This window comes from Hylaeus volcanicus, chromosome 7 (assembly GCF_026283585.1).
Source record: "Hylaeus volcanicus isolate JK05 chromosome 7, UHH_iyHylVolc1.0_haploid, whole genome shotgun sequence".
In the NCBI taxonomy this organism is placed as follows: domain Eukaryota; kingdom Metazoa; phylum Arthropoda; class Insecta; order Hymenoptera; family Colletidae; genus Hylaeus; species Hylaeus volcanicus.
Window position 1 is genome coordinate 717,692 of NC_071982.1, and position 23,348 is coordinate 741,039.

The following is a 23,348-nucleotide window of genomic DNA, read 5'->3' on the forward strand; positions in this document are numbered from 1 at the left end:
TCATAGAAAAGACAGTATGTATACAGTATGTATAGTTCATATACATATAGATACAATATTCTGACGATGTATATATTAATATATTAATATAATATAATATCTTTAAAATCAGGCGATGGTGTCGTGCGACATGTGCAATCCCATGACAGAATCAAATATCAAAGATTTAGTTTGCAAAAAACTAAACCTAAACTGTCTGGGACAGAGTGTTTCAAAGCCAATTTGAAAACTCATAACAAATTTATAAAGTCACCACGGCGCGGCGCTTTGAATAGCCCTCGAATATTGAATATTGTGAAAAGAAAAAAAAAAGAAAATAGATAAAGCGTGTCACTCGAAGTAGAAACTGAACTGATGATCTAAATTACGGGTAATCCCCTTGCTTTTAATTATTTAGCTATACTAAAATCGTTATCGGATGCATCGATTTCCCCTCGCGAATTTCAACCAGTTTCAAACAGCGTTTATTAATATTTAATTTATATTAGAAATTGTATCATCAGGGTAAGATGACTATTTTGATCTCGCACTGATTTTTCAAAACAAGAGTTTTCGATCACAAAAGTGACTGAAAGTATTCGAGGCTTTGTGTGTCCTATTTCTAATGTTGATACTATTTGCTATCCACATGAATCCATCATTAGTTGCTACGTAACTCGTCGATTTCAATTCGGCCCGATTACATTCATTTGTAACTGAAACAGTATATTTGTGTCACGATTCACTGAACTATGGTGTAGGACGAAGCGACCATGCACATCTACGCTGGTGTGCAAAATTATAAGACACCCACAGTTTTTTGTGGTTCCAAGCTTCGTGAAATATTTCGCGATAATCCATTGATACCACGTTGTTCCACACGAAAAATAACTCCAGTATGGAAATATTGGTAATTTTGACTCGTCTATAGACTACTCGATTAAATGAAGTTTCAGCGATTCTAAAACCTCGGCACGTTTAAGCATCATTTGACGCAGTGACGTTGGTCGATTCGAACCGTACATTTTTGTCCTCGTCGGAAATTCCTCTTTGAAAGCAAGAGAGATGTGTAGGTGCACCCTTTCAGGTGATTCGCTTTGTGCAGAGGGATACACAAAGATTTAACTCCGTGGCTGTAAAATACGAAAATCCCTGGGTTCCGTGAAATGCCCCTTTCCACTCGTCGCCATCTTTTATCCTCGTCTTCGTTTTTCGAGTAGTTGACGCATCTCCGTCTAAAGATAAATTCGTAGCACCGTCTGTGTTGGCGGGGTAGATTCTCCTTTCCTTCCTCCCTTTTACGACGAAACCGTGTCTTTCTCGCTGCACCTCATTTTCTGCCTGCTGCACACTTGGCTCCTCACAAACCCCTCTTGTTTTAACTCGCGATGCCACGGGCTCGAGGGAGGTAGCCCGAGCACGTAGGGCAGTGGCGGCCACGGGCCACCATAACACCCCTGAAACCATCTTCGGATGGCCATCGCTGGTCGCATCTGCGAATGACAACATTTTTTACTATGCTCGCCAATGGCCACAGGCGTCAAGATTCGTGGAATAACGATGTGGAATCACTCATGGATTCATACAGCCACGTTATTCAGAAGTGAGTCAGTAATTAGCCGTAATGTAATTCCAAGATCTGTTACAATAATGATTGTCACACGCAAAGGCTATGGTATTTCAGTAGCTACAGGATTTGTCCTAAAAGTAACCGAATCGCTTTAAATTTGCCGTGGAGCGAATGGGTTAATATTCGGTATACTCCAGTAGGACTAAAATTCCCAAGCCTCTCCCCTATATTCGTATTTCTGGAAAGACGAAAGTTTGTTCGGCGTTCCGCCTCGGACAGATCATCGACGAGAAGACTCCCCGTCTCATCCTAGTCTGCCAAGCAGGTAGTTCTTGGAAAAATGTTGAAATTTTTTCGGGACACTTCTCGCCGGGGCAGCTGCAACGCCGCCTTATAGGGGTCTTTGTCTTGGTCGAAGCGTGGCATCTGTAAAGCGAACAACCCGGTTCGCGGCTCGGGGAACGAAAGTTCTGGCAGGTAACAGAAAGAATGAGGACAAGAAGGAGGGTTGGACGTTGAAACAGGGTGACGAAGTGGGAGGAGGGATGAGGCTAGCCGGGTGTCCCTTCTGACCGTACCCGTGGCCATCATTTTAAAGAGACGATCCTGGCCCTCGTGAAATTCACAAAATCGCACATATTTTTCAAATGTTTACTTGGTCAAAGTTATCAGAGCTTCGGCCACCTCTTCTGTTTATTTTGGATACCGCTTACATTCCATTTTCATTTCGTAACTCACTCTCCACTTCTAATGCCGATTGATTAAAAGGCTTACACTTTAAAAGAAGAAAAGTAATCTTGAACAGGAATTAATCGTCACGAGTGTCGCCAAGTATTTTCGACACAGACCGTAGGATTTTTATCTTCAATTTCACAAAACGATATCAAACCACGAATCTCAACAAGAAGCTCGCTGACTCATCGCAATTTGCCAAAATCACTTGCAAATAAGATAATGAGAGAGATTGCGAGCACAACCAATCTATGGGCCGATATGATTTGCTTTGTACACTGATCACTTGTTTTTCACACAAAGACGACTTAATTAAAATTATCAAGTTTTATACATGCTGGAAATACCGACGCAATATTTTCAGCGTTTCTTTATCCAAGCACGCAGCGATGATTATTTTAACGCAGTATGAGTAAGATTATTTACCTTCAACGAGCAATTATTGTCGTCCTAGGGATTTCACGAGTCACGCTTGGCACGTGAATATCTAATTTTTTAATTGTAGTTTAGGATTCCTCTAACTCGTTAAGTAGCAATTTTATTCTAATAAGTTCCATTTTTTAATTTTAGACGAGTCGCTGTATTCTCTATAAAGAACTTTTTGTTATTATTTACATTATTTTTTGTTACGAAATATTTTCTTACTAACACAACGAAAGCAGAAGTCAAATTGATAATTTTAGAACTTTTTATTGGCTTGTAAATATTAACGCGGCGATGAGTTGTTTAAATACAAGACAGTCAGCTGTGCAAATTGAAGTACATTTGTCAAATATGATATAAATAGCCAGATTAAGGGTGCATGATGTTATAAATTATATTTGCAACGAAGGTTCAACAAAATATCAGTATGTACATCGATAAGAAGAATTTTTGCAGAGTTAAATATACCTTTATTAACGTATTCCTATAAAAAAAGATTAGTAGCGGTTGTTATTACTTTAAAGTATTTCTATATTCATCTATTAATTCCATTTCTAAAGAATTGAAAAACAATTAAAGTTACGCAAATAAATACCAAGAAAAAATCGTTATCTAAGAAAGAATAAAAGACTGAATGCTCGGTATGGCTACTCGATATAAACAACAACAAAGAGTAAAGAATAAATAATCGAATTCGTAGTATTTATAAATAACTATGAATTCGAATAAACGTTGAAATAAATCGTCAACTGTTTGATTTAATTCGTCCTATATTATTCAAATAAAATCCGCTCCATCTTTAATGAATACCCAAAGACATTGTTAAACATAAATTTTAAATTGTAACTGCTTCTGCCAACGAGATAATCTTTTCTTGAATAATTTATCTGTCGAGTACTTTTGTGTGATGTGTTGTCTACGATTGCAGATAAATGATCCGCGGTTTTAATTGATAAGTAGTTGTTGGGAAAGACTTTTAACATTTCAGCACGAATCATCAGATAAATTACTAATACCGTTTTAACTCGATAAACTTATTTGTTAGGTAACGATCTTTGCTTGTTACGTAACCGTATTGTTTATACATTATTTACTGTTACACTAATGCGTTCGTCGCCGTCGTGGTCGTTGCATTTATCGAATTTTCTAAACATAGATCAAAATTCATTCGTTGGAGATAAATGAAAAATAATTTTCAGCTATAAGTTTTAATATTAGACGAATATCGAATATCGGAAATTCTCTCATCCGTTTACGGGACGTATAAAGTTTAGAATCCATTTGTATAGGAATTTGCTCGGTTCCGGGCAGGTTGCGCGAGGAAAAGCACGGATGAAGGAGATCGAAGAAAATGTCAGGTCCCTTTATTCGATGGGCTCGGTTCTACCAGCTCGGGATAGATCCTTGAGACAAAAGAGCCGTAAATTGCCAGGGAAAGCGGTGATGTCGATGGTATCGGGGCGGGGCGGTGTTCAAAGTATGGATCAGTTCGGTCTCTGAGGGGTTCAGCGGGTCTTGCAGGCCAAGAACAAGCGAGGAACCAAAGAAGGAGGATACTAGAGACAAGGACGAACTGAGAATTTCCAGTGGAAGAAAAATAAAGAAGGGAGAAGAATCTGTTTGCGAAGGTCTGACGACCAAGGCTGAGGAACTCCCGTGCCGATGGTGAGTCGCTTCCGCCAATTTCCGCCGGAAAAGTTTGCTCGTAGAACTTGCGTTGGGGGAACAGTGCTAGGCATCCATTGTTCTTGAAGGAGAATCCTTTAAGGCGTCTGTTGCGCCGATACTTTTCTACGAAAACGGATTTTAAAGGTCGACGGGGGAACCTGGTTCCTCGAGGCCTGGGATCTAAGGATTTTCTGTCATTTTGGGAGACATAAATCTCAGGAAAACGAGGGATGACGAGATAGATCGTTATTGGCAAAAGTTTTCTTCTGGAAGATGTCGTGCTAGAACATAGCGCATGACGACTACGACCACGATTTCTTCGAGCTCGAACGTCTCGGTTTGTTTGAGAGAGTAGTCTACCCCAGCTACAAACGTAATCTTTACTCTCGCCGACACGAGGAAACACCATCAACGATTATGAATTCCGGTGAAAGAAAATTACACGTAACAAGAGACATAAATCACGCGTTATCGCGGTGTTGGCCAACGTATCGATCCAATAAGCATAGAATTAATCACGCGTATGTATTGCATTATGTATTAATTTTGCACAATATCCGCTGGGTAGAGGAAAGTGAATGAATGGTATGCAATTCCACCCACGTGCCACGATTAAGTACGAGCACTGGCAATACGATATCGATGATCATCGTATCCGGTTTATTACATTTATTTTTCGGATACTCGTAAGGGGTTACACCACACCACTTTGCCCTCCCGAATTTTCATGCTTTTCCAAGGATTTTTATTGAAGCGATAACAAGATTTTCGGTTCGCTGACCACGAACGCAACCAATGCCCCTTTGAGATTCGCAAATAAAAAAAGAAGCTGCTTACAATGGTTTTCCCTTGAGCGTACACCGTGCACCCCTTGGATCCGCGACACGGCTCGCGCCTGAATCCCGTACACCCGTGGAAGCAGGTTACATGATCTTGCTAGTGTACGGTGAACCTGATCTCCCTCCAGTGCAAACAAGATATCAGACCGAGGGAGCAAGAGGCTCGGGCACAGAGGGAGGGAGCGAAAGAGAACAAGATAAGCTCGTAGCAGAGCATGATCCATGGAAAGAGTACTCGCGACGTGGAACAGAGAGGGATGGAGGCAAGAGTAGGTACGGGAGCGGCGAAGCAGAGAGAGGATGATAAAAGGAGCCAAGAGAATAATAATAAAGAGACAAGGAGGCAAGATAATGTACGGCGCCGTGATGGCGTCCATTCATGCTTTTTACTCGTTGGACGGTTAAACCTCGCGGACCAGGCAACCTCGTCTCTCATCTTACCTCATCTGCCTCTCCTCCTCTTACCTTTCACGTTCTTATTCTTTCGCTCCTGTTCGTTGCCGGTTCTCACCTGATCGACCAGCCGTCCATCGCCATCGCTGTGGGTATCCAGTTTTGGTCCAATCAGCATCAGAATTTCAGTTGCTTGCTTAGCAATCTTAAACGTTAAATATTTATTTAGACACAACATCGTAACAATTACTTTTCAAATCTATAATTAACCTCGTACATGACAGTGTGAGTTAGTTACGTATATGAAATTTTGTGAAAGGGCAAAATCTGTCGACGAGGAACAGACTCCCGAAAAATGTTCCGAGGTCTCGTTATGGGACAGACAATGACGTACTGTACACATGCGTTAGGGCGTTCTCCGTTGGCAAAAGAAACGGAGCGGGTAGACGATGATCGTCGGATAACAGGGATATCGAATCGGTCAGAAGTAGGAACGGAAACGAAGAACGGAGCGGATGATTCCGTGCAAGCAGCGATAAAAAAAGGAGAGTCTCGAGGAAGGTAGAAGGTGGAAGGGAGCACACAGTAGTTCAGAGGCTGTGTCAATGTGTCAGAGAGACGGTCTCCGTGCCGGGGTTGCCTTTTATGTCCACGTAATGTGGGACCCGGAGGGACTCCCGAGAGGGAGAAGTGGGGCCTAGAACCCGATCCCCACTCTCATTCTTGCCAGGCCCAGCCATCGGGCCCACAGATATCCATACTATACCTAGATCGCTAACGCCTGTTGTTTCAATACATAAAAAGTGTCACCCAAAAGTCCGTACATCAAGGCAGTGAATTTTCTCGCGAATTTATTATATTCTCGAATATTCTGGTCGTCCAGAAACTTGATGTGAAATTTTAAGAAAGATCCGGTCCCTCTTAAAAGTAAGGCCCTCTTAAAAACACAAAATTCTAAAGTCTTTTTTGGAGAAGTCCTCGTTTCCAATAATCTACCTTCTACTTCGTCCATTTTCCCCAATTGTGCTCCTTTCACTCAAGGACAAAGAACCTTGTACATTTCCAATTCCACCTCACCTTCCCCCTTTCGTTTCAGTTGGTTCCCCATACTCTACTCGAACAGCCCCGGCGCGGCGGTTGCCGTCATTTTATTTTAGCCAGGCCGACATTATCAACCCACGGGGACGAACTGGATCGGTTCAGCAGCGGAATATCAAGGAGTTTCTTGGTAAGCAATCGAGGGATGCCAGCGGTGCAAGAACGCTTGAATGGAGCCACGGGTTAGAACCAGTATTCCGAGCTGCGGTCTCCCCGTCGTTGAGGGATCCCGCAGAAGGGGTACCCGTTTCAAGGAAGCGGTCGCCGATTGGAAATCGTACCTGCCCGCCTGTTGAATGGAGGAGATCGTTTCCCTCCAAAGTGAGGACCCCGGTTGTCTCTTTGCTCCCTTTTCTTCTTTCTTCGCGGTTCGACGTTCCCTGCGACTCGACGCGTGCGATTGATGCCAACCACCGTCATTCGCATTCCCTTTTCTCGGGGCCCGCTGCTTTTTCGAGGGACGTGTTGATTCGAACGAGCGAACCAGCCCTACTCGCAGACCCTTTCGTTTCGGTTAATCGAGCTAATCGTCCATGGGACCGATTACATTACTCCTTGAATTTTTCATAGGAGAGAGATCGTGGTATATATATTTTTTCAATCGATATAGCTATTATAGATGATTATTATTAGATGAATGGTTCAGTGCTTGAATATTCTCTATTCTCCAGTATTACGACCTATGCCACAAGAGAGTTTTCCAATTTGCTTTTTTAGTAATATTTAGTAATATAAAGAGAATACAATGAAAAATACGCCAAGGTCTCACCTACTCGTGGACCAACCTCGGCGGATTCGAAATTCTGGGATTGTCGCTGAGACAATCGCGAAAGAGTGGAGCGACTCTTAACCGACAAAAGGGCCGACGCAAGCGGTGAATCGAGTTCGCAACGATTTCTGTCTGTAAATCCGAGGTGAGGAGGCAGATTCGCGGATCTCCTCGAGCAAATCTCAATGCTGGAAATCGCACAAGGGGCTTGGAGCGTCGTCGTGAAATCACTGGAATTCCTGAACTGGTCGATGGAATCCGTGTAAAGGCGATCTCTGAGGAGCGAATCGAAACAAAATCGGCCTCCGCCCGACCGGGACGGAAGAAAGAAGATATTCCCCGAGCGTCAGGATTTGCTCTGGAATCCCGTTCGGTAATTCATGGAGACAAAATCGTACGATCGGATGGTCTTCCACGAAAAGGATGTTCTCGACTTCTTCGGTGGTGACGGGGTGGGAGGTTAGGACGAAAGCACGAGCGTCGTTGCTTAGAAGCGATCCCGGCGGTACTTTGTCGCCGTTTCTCCCAACTTGCTCTTCCTCTTTCTTGGCTCGAATATGGCCTTCGGTCACCCTCGAGCCCGTTTTTTAACCGACTTCGAAAAGGAGGGGGTTACTCAATTAGATATTTTTTTTTTAAATGTCTGTTCACCGATTACGCCGAAATGGCTTGACCAATCGGAATGAAACGATTGGTACGATTCGTACCGACCCCAGAGTAATTTCCATCGCTGAGGTTTATTCCAGGAGCTTCGCGAATCGAGAGAATGTACAATTCGCAGATAGAGCAGGTCTCGGTTCGATTCCACGATGTCGCGACCGCTTCATCGTAGATTGCGTTTGGTCGACGTTTAAGTAGTTCTTCTGAACGATTAAGTCGGATCCTACGCCTCGGTTACTGGAACTCCGTCTACAAATAGAAGACGTGTTCTGTTTGGTTGCTCGAATACGGTCTAGTTACAGGAATCGTGGGAGGTACGATTTTGAACAAAATACTACTGTTTGGAATAACGCCTCGAGGAATTTCAAAGTACAGGGTTCGCCAAAAGAAGCCTTAGGATTTTGAAAAGTGTTCAGATTTCGTACCTACACTTGACAGCTGCTCATGCAATAGTATAACAGACAACTCCGGTTTCATTCATTCCTAATTGCCAATACGAGTTAAAGCAGACCCTCGATACAGAAAAAAAACTAAAAGTTCCATCTGTTCATTAGCGACTTTGCTTCTACACTCACTCATGGAGAAACGTTACAAGTTTAAAGCGTCCGTCACCGGCAGTCGACGTGTTAATGAAGATTGCATGTCGAACATAGATCCGTTTAGTGACAGCTTGCTCAGGAATGTCGTTACTTCCCGGTGAGAGATCACACGAAGGTTGTCGTGCTATCATTTCCTGCCTCTACCGTCGTTGCGACTTGGAATAGTCGAGTGCTGCAGCGGGCATGATTGCTATCGAACCGTTAGCTGTTCGTTCATTCGATCGTCGCAACTGCCAGTTCGCTAGCAGTTCGTTTTTCCTAACAAGTATCGGAGGAGTACGATAGCGCGTACGCGCGTAGGTGTACGCTACACTGTCGCCAGAAACGTACAACTTTTCCCATAACGGTTCTGTTACGAACATTTTCCAAGTACGGTAAACTCCTTATCGATGGCGCAGGCAACCATGCGATACGAAGGAGGCGGTGTAAAGGTTGATTCTCAACTGCGTTCAAGGAACATCAGGTGAAGGCTATGTACGTAGTTGGAAGAAGGGAGTAGAACATTGTTAGAAGTAAGTCGTAAAAAAGGGCTTTTCTGGGCCTGTCGCGATATTGTTCCTCCTTAAGCAGACAAAGACCAGTGGCAAAATGTGGAGCTGCAATCAGGCAGGAGACACCGTTCGGAGGAGCTTCGGAAAAGAGCTTTCCGAGACGTCAGCGAAAGAGGGCCAAGATAACGAAAGAAGAGACGCGTTCTTCGCAATTTTCAAGTCAGCCTGGCGGCGTGCCATAACCTCTCGCGGCATCTCAGCGCCGGGAGAGCGTGGGAGTGGAATTCCCTGATTGTTACGAGCCTTATTTTGGGAGCGGTCGGCACAGCCGCCCCGGAAGCGGGACTTACAAATTTGGAGCGGTGGCCCATTTCTTTTTCTTTTTTCTACACGGCTCCTACGCTCGCGCCCTGGCGCTCAACCGAATTCGCCGGGCGTTTCTTGGAACCGATCCTCCCGTTCCTTCAAAATCACCTTTCCCGCTCTTGGCTTCGGTTTCCTCGAACGAGTTCTCTTTTACCTAGCTGCACGAAACGACCCCGTGTCTTTTTACGCGCACGTTTCGCGAGAACACGCTAAACATTTCCACTGCGAGGTTAAGGATCAGAGATGGAACTCGAGGGTTTACATCGTCCTGGCAATGTAAAGAAATGGAATAGTTGTTTCTTACATCGTCAAAATTCATGAAACATGGAAATTACTAGTCTCGCTCTATCGCATCTTTTTCCACCTACCCATTCGATTCTACCTACTCTCGCAATTCATGAATGAATTCCATATGTTATAATTTCCTCCCGTGTCATTGTCAACTATCAAAATAGATAAGGACTCGATGGACTTCTTGTGCCTCTTTTTTTATCGTCCGTACTCCAATCCAAATATTTGAAAGAATCGAGAGTAAAGTTGGCAAATATTGTGACGCAACCGCGTGTTTGAGAGTTTTGAAAAGGAGCATGTTAACACGGAAACCCTCGTTTTCGGTGTCTCTAGAATGTGTACTCTGCAGTTGTACGGTTTTGGTGCGTCTTCTTCGGCTATGACTGACGAAAGAAGGCAAGTCGGCATCGGTTTTGTAAATACATGCGAACTCAGCAGGATGGCACGTTCCGAAAATAAGGATAAGTGGCAGGGAATACCGCGTCGTTGATTTCAGAAACGCACGAAAGGACCTGGCACGTTTTCAGCTGACGTTAATCGTCGTTTATTTAGCGTCAACTGACCACCGAAATATTTTTTCAGACCTATTTTCAAACTTACACGGTTTCCCCTCGTTGAAGAGAAGTTTCGGGGGATCTTTAAATAACAGAGCAGGGCATTAATCAATTATATTTTCGTAAACCTTACTCTTCCGCCTGGGCACAAATACTTTTATCTTCGACAGAGCGAAGAACAACTGCGCGACTTGAAATCGTGCAGAAACACTCCAACTTTTCTAAAAAGAAAAAAAAACAAAAAAAAAATAAGAATAGTCAATTATTAATTATTCGTGGAATTATATTTTACAAAAATAATAGTAATTAGCCTCTGCATACCGCCAAAAAATACACCGACATTTTTTCTTAAATATACTTTTGCGAGTATAGCGAAGAGAGATTGAGAACCGATGTAGTACGCACTACTGCCTGATTCAAAATAGTACGATTGAGACCGCGTTTGGACTCATTTTTATCAGGAAGGTCTCGACAACCTAATAAAGCCCCTCTCGCCGAGATAAGATAAAACTGATAAAAATTTCAGTTTTTATAGATCGCGAACATGACTCATTAGCCGCATGCGCAGACAGCTGGAAGGTTTGCTTTTTCACTTGCTATCATTCTTCATCGCTTTCGTCTGTCTGTCTAGCCTAGCACGAGCTGAGAGCGACTCCTAGAATCAAATCTTACCACGTTTCGTTTATTGCGTGTCACCGAACTCGAGTGCGTGCAACTATCGTGCCAACCCGGCTTTTTATCGTTGTTTACGTTGATTAATTAAGATAAGTCGAATAGGACTTTTTCACCGTCGAATTCTTCGATTGGACACGATTCATTTTCGAGAGAATTTTCGAATAGGACACTTACTTTTCCGATATTAATTCATTTCATAAACGAAACATCTCGATTTAACTGTTTTTCTCGCACGCTGTACACTGCCGGGAGGAGCGTTATTTTAAACAGATAAACCAAAGTTACGATAAATACATCGTCCAGATGCGGAAAAGATATTTTCCCTGTACGTTTTACTCGTTGGCCATTGTTGCAAGAAAATTTTGCCCGTCTTTAGTCAGGATTCCATTATCCGGAAGTCCTCCTCCGACTAGTCTTGCCTTCCTACATTTGCCCGCGTAAAGGATGCTTCTGCCGCAACTACGACGCCGACGTTTCGAAGGATCCATGTACTTTCATAGAAAATACACGAGTCGCGAAGGAATGCTTTTACACCGCAATCTTTCCCGATTGAAACTTCCAGTAACGCGCTACCCGTGGCATTATGAAAGTTTCGTGGAAGTGAATCAAGGAGAAGAGAGGAGAGAAGCGGATTGGTGACCATGGAGAAAGAGAAAGATTTGCAAAGGCTGGATCGAACTGTCGAGGATACGAGGAAGCCGAAACATTCCTGGAACTCCGCCATCTCCGAGAAATATCCTCTTTGCTACCCTTCCTCACCTGGCAAACGTGTTCGCGATCAAAGGCGCACCAGCAGAGTCCTCGTGTCTCCTAGAACCAATCTGTTACTTATCCAACCTCTCTCCAAGTGTTTTGGAAAGCATATCGATGAAACGCCTTGGACATCTTGTCGTATGCCAATTTGCCAGTAATTGAGTTCCATGATAGGGGCGTAAGGGTGTATTGTTTCGATCTCAACAGTCATTTTGCTAACTTTTTTGCAACGAAGAGTTTACGAGGGAGCCTGGTTCAGGCCGCTGGAAATGATCGGGAGGGAGTGTTTGAAAGAAACATGAACGAATAGGTTCGGTTCTCTGAAACCTCAAGGATAATAAGGAGGAAACGCATACTCGCGCACGGAACACCCCTCCCCGCTTTGCATTTATGACATCAGCGTCTATCTAGCGTTTATGACAACGCGTATCTCCGCCGAACTTGTTTCACCTACTGCGCTCGCAATGAGTAATGCATGACATCAAACCCTAACGCAGTGTTTCTCAAACCCACTATTCCATCAATTTTCTATCATCTTCTGAGAACAAAATTATTACCGATTAACTGTTTACTATTCACAACTTATTACACGCTAGGAAGGATAAAGTCCCGTTGATATGAAGAAGGAGAGCATAGTTGACGATCCGCTTCCTTTCTTCGAAGCGTATAAAAAGAACAGCACCTCCGGAAGTAAGTTTTCCATTTGATCGATCATAGCTATCGATAGATCACGTGCATACGGGCACAGACAATGTGTAGAATAGATCTATCACCCGATGACTGTTTGCGTACTGCAATTTTAAATTTATTACAGTCCTTTAAGGGGGAACAACACTATGACAGACTCGATAGAAGCCCTCTTTTATGATATTTTTTGTATTAATTATTAAACGTTTACGTGTCGGACGTGTTATTAAAATATGTATATGGGTAGCCTATGGAAGTTTATGCAAACTCAGATAAATACTTGAAATTGAAATGGAAGTATATCTTATAAACTTTTTGCTCTACAATAAAGAAATAAGAAAATGTAACTGAAAAGTAATTTTAATAATCGCTACGTTTATAGATTATTAATCTATCCGAACCCGTAATTGGAGAAGTGCCATTAATTTGAAACGAGCATTCACTCTCGAACCGCAGTAGGGTTTATTGCACGAGTTCGGGTATACTATGTCTATCGTCGAGGTGCAATTCGACGCGAGGTCTAACTTGGGTCACTGGCAAATGTTTTTCAAACACTTGGTGGTCCTCGAAGCGACATCCGGTGAAAATACGACACAATAGTCCCAATCTAAGTTCCACTTAAGACATTTTACAGGCCTGCAAGTTGTAAACTTTCTACGACTTCCACTCGTTCCATCGTTTCAACGCCTACAAATTCTGGACGAAGCGAGTCACAAGAATAAAAGATGGATGAAATTATGATTGCTACAATTTCTAGATCCTGATGTAACGTCGATACTATAGACTTCGACGTACGAAAGGATAATAAACAAAAAAAATGTCACTGGGATACTGAGATTATACCGAATGATTCATTGAATTTTCTATAGAAAAATTGCATATGAATAAAATACTATATGTATATTATACAATCGTTTTGAGGTAATAAATGAGATAGGGAGAAGAAATATCGAGATAAGATGTATAAATATAGAAGGAGAGATATGAAACTTGAAACTCAGAAATGTAATCTTATGCACAATATTGTTGTAATGTACAATTATAATCATACTAAAAGATTATATGATGGAGCAGCTATGTATTGGAGTAACATAGAGTATTTTGGAGTAAAATAGAAAAGGTAGACGGTAAAAAGAGGAACAAAAGATAAATTATGTGGTAATAAAAAATAATCCTCCCCGGCGGGGAATCGAACCCCGGTCTCCCGCGTGACAGGCGGGGATACTGACCACTATACTACCGAGGACCTCTTGAAGACTTGTGATAAATAAATCGACCAGTACATACTATACCTAATTACAGAATAACATTTTTAAAATATCAAGCAAATATAAAAATGTGTAAAGGATCCCATAGTTCCACTATACGATTGAATATGACACTCGAACTATCTAATATTATTAAATGTTGGTAAATACACATCCAATATAGAATTTAGCAACAAAATTTGTATACTAATAATTTGACTGTATACGTTAATTATTCATTGAAAGGTGTATACATTGAGATAAAAACTGAACTAATGGAGTGTGATACGGTTTGAGAATGTATCGTATTACGTAATAGCTAGTATTTACATTCGGTCCCAATGAGTTTTGCCGGTGAAATATAATTATCCTTCGTCCTTCTCCTTCGTGGCGCACTTCTCGTCGATACACACCCGAGGCGCTCGACGATGATACATGTTTAACTCCTTCGCGTACATAATCACTAATATTCTATTATCGACAACGTCACAGAAGAACTTGACATGCAAACTCACTTCTTAAAATCCAATATCACGCATTTAATAAATGATAATTCACTTTCCGAATCGATACACTATTAAACTTGAAATACCGTAGAAACACTGACCGCTGACTCTTTGCTTTCGTATGGAAACTGTTATGCAAGCGTAATAGGTGTCGTAGCCAATTGCACGGTATGCACACTCAATAACTAAATGAACACGACCAGGAAATTATTTTCGACGGACGTATATCGCGTTCAAAGGTTCTGGAATAAGTACAAAGCGGTTCCTCGCAGTCGTCAGACTGTCCTCTTGCCAGAAGGTACTTCACTACCTCCCCTCTGTGTTCAGACCCTACAAGGACAAAGTTTTTATTCTTTAGCAGCACGTGTCGGGTCTCCTGGCCATCCTTTCAAACGTTTTCCAAACATTTCCACCCAATGCCCGATAACCGCGCGAGTTTACAATTTAGGTCCGCTAGCTATCGCTTGGGACTCTTGCTGAGAGGGCTAAGGACGCATATGGCTCTCGTCACGGTCAGCTTTGTCAGCCACGCGATGTCGACGGCAATGATTCATAGTCGTGTTTCGTCTACATCGCATTTTGCTACTCGCGTCATTGGGGAACTCCGTTTACTATACGTTACAAGTTAGAACCGTCTTCGTTCTAAAGATATTCGCGTCATTTCAATTACTGCTCGCTGGGAGAGCAGAGTAATTGGTAAATTGCGGATGTTGATGCATTTATGACAAATGGAATTCATTTTTCTGTATCTGTGAAAATATGATTTTGCATAAACATATGCGGAGTCTGGTGATTGGAAATTATTTGAGCACCACGTCGAAATGCCAAACCATAAGAAGAAGATATTGCATTCGGACGAGATTATTAGATTCTTGTCATTCACTTTCACAAATTATTATTTATCGTTTCTTTAATATATCAATAACTTAGAGATGTATTAATTAGAGAAATGTTACCTGTGGTATTTTTTTTTTTTTTTTTTTATATAGATTGTATCTTTCCTCTCTGTTATATAGCGATCGGTATAAGGTATTTTTTACGTAAGTTTATTAGATACCGCAGAGAATATAAAATATTCAAGAAATATTCAAAGACATTTACAAGGAAGACAACAAAGACAACCCGAGGATCTTTAGTTTGATTTCAATTAAATTATTCGAACCACATTTCTATCAAGTATTTCGTAGGTTTAAATAATAATTATTTTTCTGAAAATTAGAGTCTCTTGCGAGTAGGAATAAGTGTCGCGATGAAATAAATGAAATTACCATACAATGAGAAGGAAAAGGAATTAACTGGATTTAACGGTCATCGGGTGACAGCAGTCTCGAATGCATTGTAATAAGTTTCCAGGAAAAGGTGCCATCACACGTCGGAAAGTTAATTCCCGCAATTTCGCATCTTTCACATTCTGCTGTGATTGTTCACGTTCACCGCGCTTGCATTACATCATGTCTTTACGCTTCGTAATTATTGTTTAATTGCAAATTACCAAGTTCTGTAGAAGTAATTGAAAGCTAGCGAGAATGACGAGTATCAAACAGCTATTATCGTACTTGGTGCAGTATGTAAAATGTATTTAATACTAACGCGTTGGTTGCCAGGCTAAAACTCGTGAAAATTTCTACGTGGTTAAAATTTTGTTTCGAGACTATGGAAGATTAAATTACCAACATTTTATTTGTACCTATTTCTACCTCGATCGATCGCAACGAAGAACTTCCAAAAGCACTACGCGTAACAATAAACAATAGAAATACGAGCACTCAGCCAGATGTAAACGATCGAATACACGTTAGAATGAGTACTATTGTTTCTAAAACGGTTGATTATACTAGTTCCCACTTCGCGAAAGCTGTCTACTAACATAACAATCATTTTCCATTCATCTGGTTGCTATACAAAAACCTGTGTACGACAGGAACAGTCTTGTCAAGCTGTAAACACGTTTTTCTACCGAGGTACACGTGCAATTGTAGTGTCACAGCACGGCACCAGTCACGCGCAACTTTTAACGTCTCTTGGCTTCTTCTTAGAAATGGTTTATTTTCGATTGGTCCAAGTATCTTCTATGAATAGAAAGTCTGAATTTTTATGTGTTCATTCATGTTTTTTTTAATATTTCTGTCATTTAAATAATTAACCATTCAGGTACTTCAACTCTAACGTAACATTGTGCTTGTCATCCAACGTCTGAATTCTTCGTTTCTACGATTCGCGTCACTAACTCGATGAAACTCCGTTTGTTGCACCTTGGCTTGGCACGATTGCTCGCTTCGGTTGTGATTTATGTTCATACAACCACGCCGGAAATCTGTGCGTAACTTTTGCCGCGCGAAAGGACGACGGATTTTTGGCAGAATGACAAACGTGCAATCGCTGGTGCGTCACTGCAATCTACGCACTCGGTTAAACGTTTCGTTTCTACGAAACGGTAGGAACGGCTAAAGTTAAAATCATTAGCGAAGCGTGCACGCCTACGCTACGTGTACTCGAGCCGAGAGTGAACCTTATAAAGTGACTGGCGCGATTATCTTGGAAATCTAGCTGCACGTGAAAAAAGTACTGGGTTAGAATAGAAACATGGCGCCACGGCAAACCAGAAATGAAATTTGCATACGTACCACTCTGAACCGAAAGGATGGAATCCGTAACGACGTAATTTCATAATTAGAAGGAACAGTTAATAAATCTGAATTTTAGAACGTTTCTTTTAGTTTCCGAAAAATTTGAAAAAATGGAGCTGCCTTCTAATTGATACACACCCCTCAATTCTACCTTGCTATCAATTTTCTTATAAACTGTTCAAATTCGTCTTGGACTGAACTGAAAAACACGTCGATGCCAACACATATTTTCGCCATTAAAATGAATAATTTCGCTCCGCGTGTTCGCTCTCACGCCCCCGCGAATTTACATCAGAAGCGTCCAGATGTGAACTGTGAACGCATTTGAAGTAAAAATCGACTCTGGATGGGTTGCCAACCATACGTTGGCCAATGGTCGTTCGAATCGCTTATATCGCGTGTTGCGTTATCCCAGGGTGCAGGGAACCTTTTGGCAATAGCTGGCCGCCATATTGCTTCGCGGATTCGCCATAGGCTGCATTCTTCGTGTACGATAAATTTAAACCTTTGCACTCGGAGTCTAACAAATTTTGCTAGTGACACCACTGCAAACATAAAGGATTTACGCTTCGAGAAAGCTACGAGAATTTATAATCAAGTCTAGTAATACCAAAAAAGACACGTTCCCAAAGTTAGACCATTTTATGTAACGGGAAAATGTTGACAAGTAAAATAGTAGAAATTGTAGGAAAGTGTTTAATGAATATTTTGTCCAAATGCAGCAGACTATTGCATCAACTCCCTGTGTTAAAAATAGAGGAGAAAGATTTCGGTAGAAAATGAGAAAGGCTGAGCGTTGATTAATTGCAACAGATGGCGGGTTTTCCAAACTCTTAGCCGCCTCAAATTGCCTATTTCGATCCTCCCTGATGCGTTTCGCCGATGCACAAGGCCTTTTGTTGCTCACGCAGCTCGAAACCAGTAAATTTTGGCGGCCTTCCAAATCGCGATTCCGCTCACGCATCGCCCAGAAATCCTGTCCTCGGGATCTATTTTAATCGACCTACAGAGTTATCGATTAATCATTGCCATGTTCATGCCTCCGAGATCGTAAAAGGGACAAATGGAAGGGAGGAACGATTTTTCGTAGACGTTCCTTTTCAATTTATTCCCCACGCATAATCTCCAGTTTATCATATTCGCCGTAACATATACATTTCTAATTCCACTTGTTGTACCTGTAGCGTACTTTAAAGAAAATAGTAAAGCTAAGCAAAAGGTTGGATAGTTTTTAAACGTCCCAACTTGAAACAGTTAAAGAGCTGCTATCCGTTTGAGAAATTGCACTTTTGCTCTCCCGAGGGAAAGGCTCCATTCTTCATCGATAGGCTGCTGCCAACGCGTTATAAATCCCATGTCGAGCTACGGATTGGCGAGTTACGGGCTTCGACACGCGTTTCGGGTACTTAGAACCGAGTCCGGTGAGCATGCTACGCGGGACCACGTCCGCGAGGCCTGTAATTTATAAATGGCAAGCGCTCGCGCCGGTTCTACCCGCAAATTATGATTTCTGTAGTTACAATTAGACGCGGCCCGGTAGAGTGGTGCGTCGCGGTAAGGATGTCGGGGGCAGGTGTTCTCCGATTCAGGCGATTGGACAACGGTGAATTAATGCGAGCCCCCATGCGTCAGGGGGAAAAATGATGGTTTCGGTACCGTGGCGATCGCTATCGCGGCGATTCCATTCACCAAATTATACAGCAAATCGGACGGCCTGCGTCGAAAGCGTGGCCATAAACGAAAGTTCCGGCTACATTGTTGCATTTTTCACGGATTAACTCGTGCCGGAACGAGAATAGTAGAAAACGCACTCGAGGAGTTATTCCAGTCTAAAGCGTCAATTTTTGCTTCTTTTTTTTAATCTATAAGAAATTTTTTAAAGAAATTTAAAACGCAGTACCCAAATGAACTGGAAACGATAACGCGTGCATATGGATTTCTCTCGAACGACTACTTCGAATTTTTTTATTTCCCCTAAGTTTCCGTGTCAGGTTAAACGCGATATACAACGGCTTAGTGTAGTTTTCCCTTTTTTTTTAAACATTCCCAACCGTGGTTACAACATGTCGCGTTATTGCATGCACCATGCAGATCTGTTCGATAAATAAAGCAACGCGAGCGAACAATTTTAAATGATTTTTCCACAGCCGGAGAAAGAGAAAACAACCTCGATGCATTCCAGACAAGGTAGTGACTGGATAACTTTGCGTGACATGATTTAAATAGAACGCACAGTTCACCAACGACATAGTAAACATTAATTCGAGAACCTGTTCTCCTTCCTTTCTGACTGATTTAAACCACTCGATGGACCCTTATCCGTCTAATCGCGTTGAAAATAACTCGCAAATATTCCCGAAGGCGTTAATCGACCACATTTCCTATGTTAAACTTGTGACAAATTTCTTCGGCATAAAACCGCTCAGCCTTGCAGGCCGAGACACTCGGAGTGTCGACGTCGAATAAATTTTAAATAATGGGTTGCGTGCAAAATTCCTGTGTTCGAAGGTTCAAAAGATTCGTAGTAATTTCAAACGAAATTTTCTATTAATTTTAGGACACACGAAGAATAATAGCTACTTTACTTGGATTTTCTCTTGGATTTTGATCTTTACTTTGCTTGGACTTGTATTTTAATGTACATATATATTCCTCCGATATGATTTCTCTTTAAGGACTGTGCAAGTTATTTATGCACACTCTGTATATCGTAGAGAAAGGTACCGGCATACATTTCAGATGAAAATGCCATTGAGCGATTGTCTAACAGTTAGAAGTCAATCGTGTTTCAACGTTTAATCTCTTCACGCTCTTGGTCACATATGTGGACGTTCAAGTACTTTCAATAATAAAAAGAACACAAATTTGAGTCTTTTTATATTATATGTTAGTATATTATACGAAGTATTCAAATCAAATATACTCCAAAATATTTGTGTTTTATTAAAGAAACAGAATTTTAAAGGTCCATTTTGGAAAGTCCTTTAGTTTGGCAAAAATGAAGAACACAGCATTTCCACAAAACTGTCGACAATCATATCAACAAAATCGCTTGAAAATGTCCAGTAATCACCATCGAGATTAAGTATAGTCATTTTACAAGACGTAAAATCAATTCCGTTTTATAGATGACGCAAACCATCGAGTAACAAGTTTCTTATCGCAGGTTGTCAGGTTGTTGGTAACGTCGTCAGTTTTATGTAAAACGATTCCAGAAACTTGGATGCTCGTCTCCGCGTACAGATAAATCTGTATACTTCTTGGAAATGACGCGACTCCACCCAGTGTAGCGCGGAAGTGCATCGCGTCAGACCGATCGTGATCTCGTCTCCGATTAACTGTATCGAAATTTGCATAATTCCCGTGGTTACGCGATGCTATTATATCTCGCGAGATGCCATAGTCTTCCGTTCACCGTGGAATCGTGAATCAGAGCTCGACTTGTATCGAACGATGGCGTGGTGCCGTTCAAAGTAGGCTAACTGCGCCTAACCAGGGATTCCAGCGTAAACACGTACTAAAAAGCAATGTTTACAATAAACAATAGCACAGCGATAGCACAAGATTCGAAAACGATGTCGGTATTAAGATTCGAATAAAGGACAGAGTTTTGTCTTATTCTCAGAACCGTAAAAAAACGAAGCTGCCTCCTTATTGCAGCACAGCCCTCAATTGGAACGCGCCTTGTGTCGCTGTGTGCACGAAAGTGTTTGTTTAGGGATATTTGAATTTGAAAGGACCCGATCAGACGAACGAGCTCTAGCAACAACGATATACAACATATTTCGTCAGCGAGCAACCGCACTTGTTCAATCGTTCACTTGGTCGGAGGCCGAGCCGAATGAAGCCGAGTCCCCGCAACCGGAACGTCACGGAAATAGTATTACAGACTGCGTCGACGGCCGTTCGTCGGGATATTACGCAATAGGTCTCAGCCTGGGTTCTGTTCAGGTGTACATACGCGGGGATTCCTTGTGGTGCCAATCGTCTGGCGCTCTATTCACCGCACACACGTCCGAGTTAACTGTGTGCTGGCGAACTAGACGACGACAGACGCGGGATCTGGCACACGCGAGAAGCCTCCTACGGCATCCGTGGAATTCGTCAAGCGTGGCTTGACCAAGGTAATTCATCGATGAAATTCGTAATAGATCGGAATTGTAGCGGAGCCACTCGAACAGTCAGCTATTAGTCGAGAAAGGGACAATTCTATTGGAAATATATTGGACCACGAGTCAGACTCGTGCTACTTGTTGTTGTTCGTGCATTCTATTCGATATGTCGTCACTTCCAATTTACATCATTTTTAATGTTCAATTTTTCTTTAACTCTACATCCTTACTGATACTCTGATAATATTTTCAACTATAGCTCTATTGGTTCCGTACGTATCTAATTTTATTAGAATATTCCTCTACATTCGTTTCATTTCATCTGGTATTCCGACGACGTGGCTACATTCCAACGGATTCTGGTTTATCATTGTTTATTAATTGTATTATTATTTGTCGGTTCGTTGGCTTCTTCGATTACGTTATACATGAAAATCCAAACGCAAGGTTTCGAGATTGATTGCGTATCAACGTTAAACTTCTAAACAAATGGTAGCCATTCTGTCTGGTCGACGTCTGAGTTGTTTGTAACGGCAATGAATAATGACGTCGAGCAAAATTGTGTTGCAGTTCTATTATGAGACCGTGAATAACGTCACACGAATATTTGCTTTTGTTTCTCTGAAACGGTCTCGCTAAGACGATCACGTAAGGTTGAGAAAACAAAATGAGAATAGAATGTCAATCGTCTCGATGACAATTCCCGTACTGCTCCATCTCTTCGATTGACCATCGCAAACAAAATAAATACTAATTACATTGAAACATTAACTAAAGCGTTTGCAAGTGACAGTGACAGATATTTTTAACTTTGACGCTGAAATTATAATAATTTTTTCAATATAAACCAAGTTATAAGTAGTAATATCGAATGATAAACTTTTATAGTAACAACAAGAAACGAATATTACTTACACACTGAATAAACGTACAAGACTGTTTTCGACATTGTAATACCACTATGCCTCCAACAGCGTTGATGGTAGGTACAAGAGAAATGTGTTAACAGAAAATTGTTTCTCAGGGCGAGTACAAGAATGGAAACACGTCTCGGAACCATTTCTTTCAAAGGCTTAACGGCCTTTAATTTAGTCATTTAATTTCTTTCAAAGTCTCGAGACTACTTCATTTATTCATGCAATTTCTTTCAGAGTGTTAAAAGGAAACTTGTAGACTTATAGACGTTTTGTAACGTATTAATTAAAATAGTGCCCGTAGATACGCCATGAATAGACGGCTGAAATCTGATCCTGTAGTTCATCGTTTTGACGTTTAATTGCCTCTGACAACATGTTTCGAGCATTACGACTGACGTTTTTGCGACGGGATTGCACGACTGGCGCCGCCGCTGTGGTTAATTTAATTTGCCGTGGCCGAATTTGCATTTCGGCCGGGCATGCAATGCAGCTTTCGTTCCGCCGATTAATCTGTCCGATTGCCGCGCCATAGAAACGCAACCGAGTAACTTGTATCTCGCCTAAGAGCGATCGATTACTCTCGATCATTTATCGTTCGCCAAAGAAGCTTTTTCCATTTCGATACCGACCTACGACTCGTTCCCTTTGAAAGTGAACAAGTTGACATTTTGGACGCACTGTACGAAGCGTTTGTCACTCTTCGATCAAGATAAAAGATCTTCCGAGGGTTCTATCGGTTGATATGCTCGGTGCACCAAGTTCAGTGCACCGCTTACGTCGCGTCCAACCCCTACGACAGATCCGCGCAATTACCCTTCGTCGTGCGTGCTGCACTAGGGTGAAATAACGATCAAGTATCTCAAACGACGTGTTCGTCACGGCAGCGGTGCTCGACGAAGTGCGTGCACTTTGTCGACACGTAGCCATCGTTTAGAAAATTCCTGTTCGTTTGTCGGCGTAGGCGTTCAAAAGGACGCGGACCAACGCTGCACCATCCACGGTGTTCTTTATGCTCTTGCATGTCTCATCTTGCGAGAATTTCACGGAAAAGTCGCGTGGCTCATTCTGATACAACGTAAACGTCCAAAAATCCGTACAGGAACCTATTCTTTCATTTTTGATAAGATCGAGAGGGAACAACACCGTGACAGGTTCAAATGAAGCTCCTTTTTGCAATTTTGTTTGTATTACTTGTTAAAGATTGCAATACCGAAGTCATATATTCTTACAGGTACATTTTTAAAATTAGATTTCACTGTTGTACAATTTCTTATTTCAGGGGTGGAAAGTTTGTCATAAATGCCACGAAATTTTATTATACGACTAAAATAATATAATTTACAGTTCCTTTTGGTTAAAATCCACCCTCTACCCAACAGTGAAAAGTAATTC

The 23,348-nt window shown here is 41.8% G+C and overlaps 1 long non-coding RNA gene and 1 other non-coding gene across 3 annotated transcripts in view; one reads left to right on the forward strand and one right to left on the reverse strand.

Moving 5' to 3' along the window:
* The window catches only part of LOC128880445 (uncharacterized), a 33,125-nt gene that overhangs the window by 3,396 nt on the left and 6,381 nt on the right, over positions 1–23,348 (forward strand). The window contains exon 1 of one of the 2 annotated variants that reach the window (XR_008457824.1): positions 19,963–21,051. The exons of the other annotated variant lie outside the window; for it this stretch is intronic. This is a non-coding gene — a long non-coding RNA (uncharacterized LOC128880445). Of the gene's footprint in view, positions 1–19,962; positions 21,052–23,348 lie in introns of those variants that run through there. 2 annotated transcript variants of the gene reach the window in all.
* Trnad-guc (transfer RNA aspartic acid (anticodon GUC)) lies at positions 13,722–13,793 on the reverse strand. Its single transcript has one exon. It is a non-coding gene; the product is annotated as a tRNA-Asp (tRNA).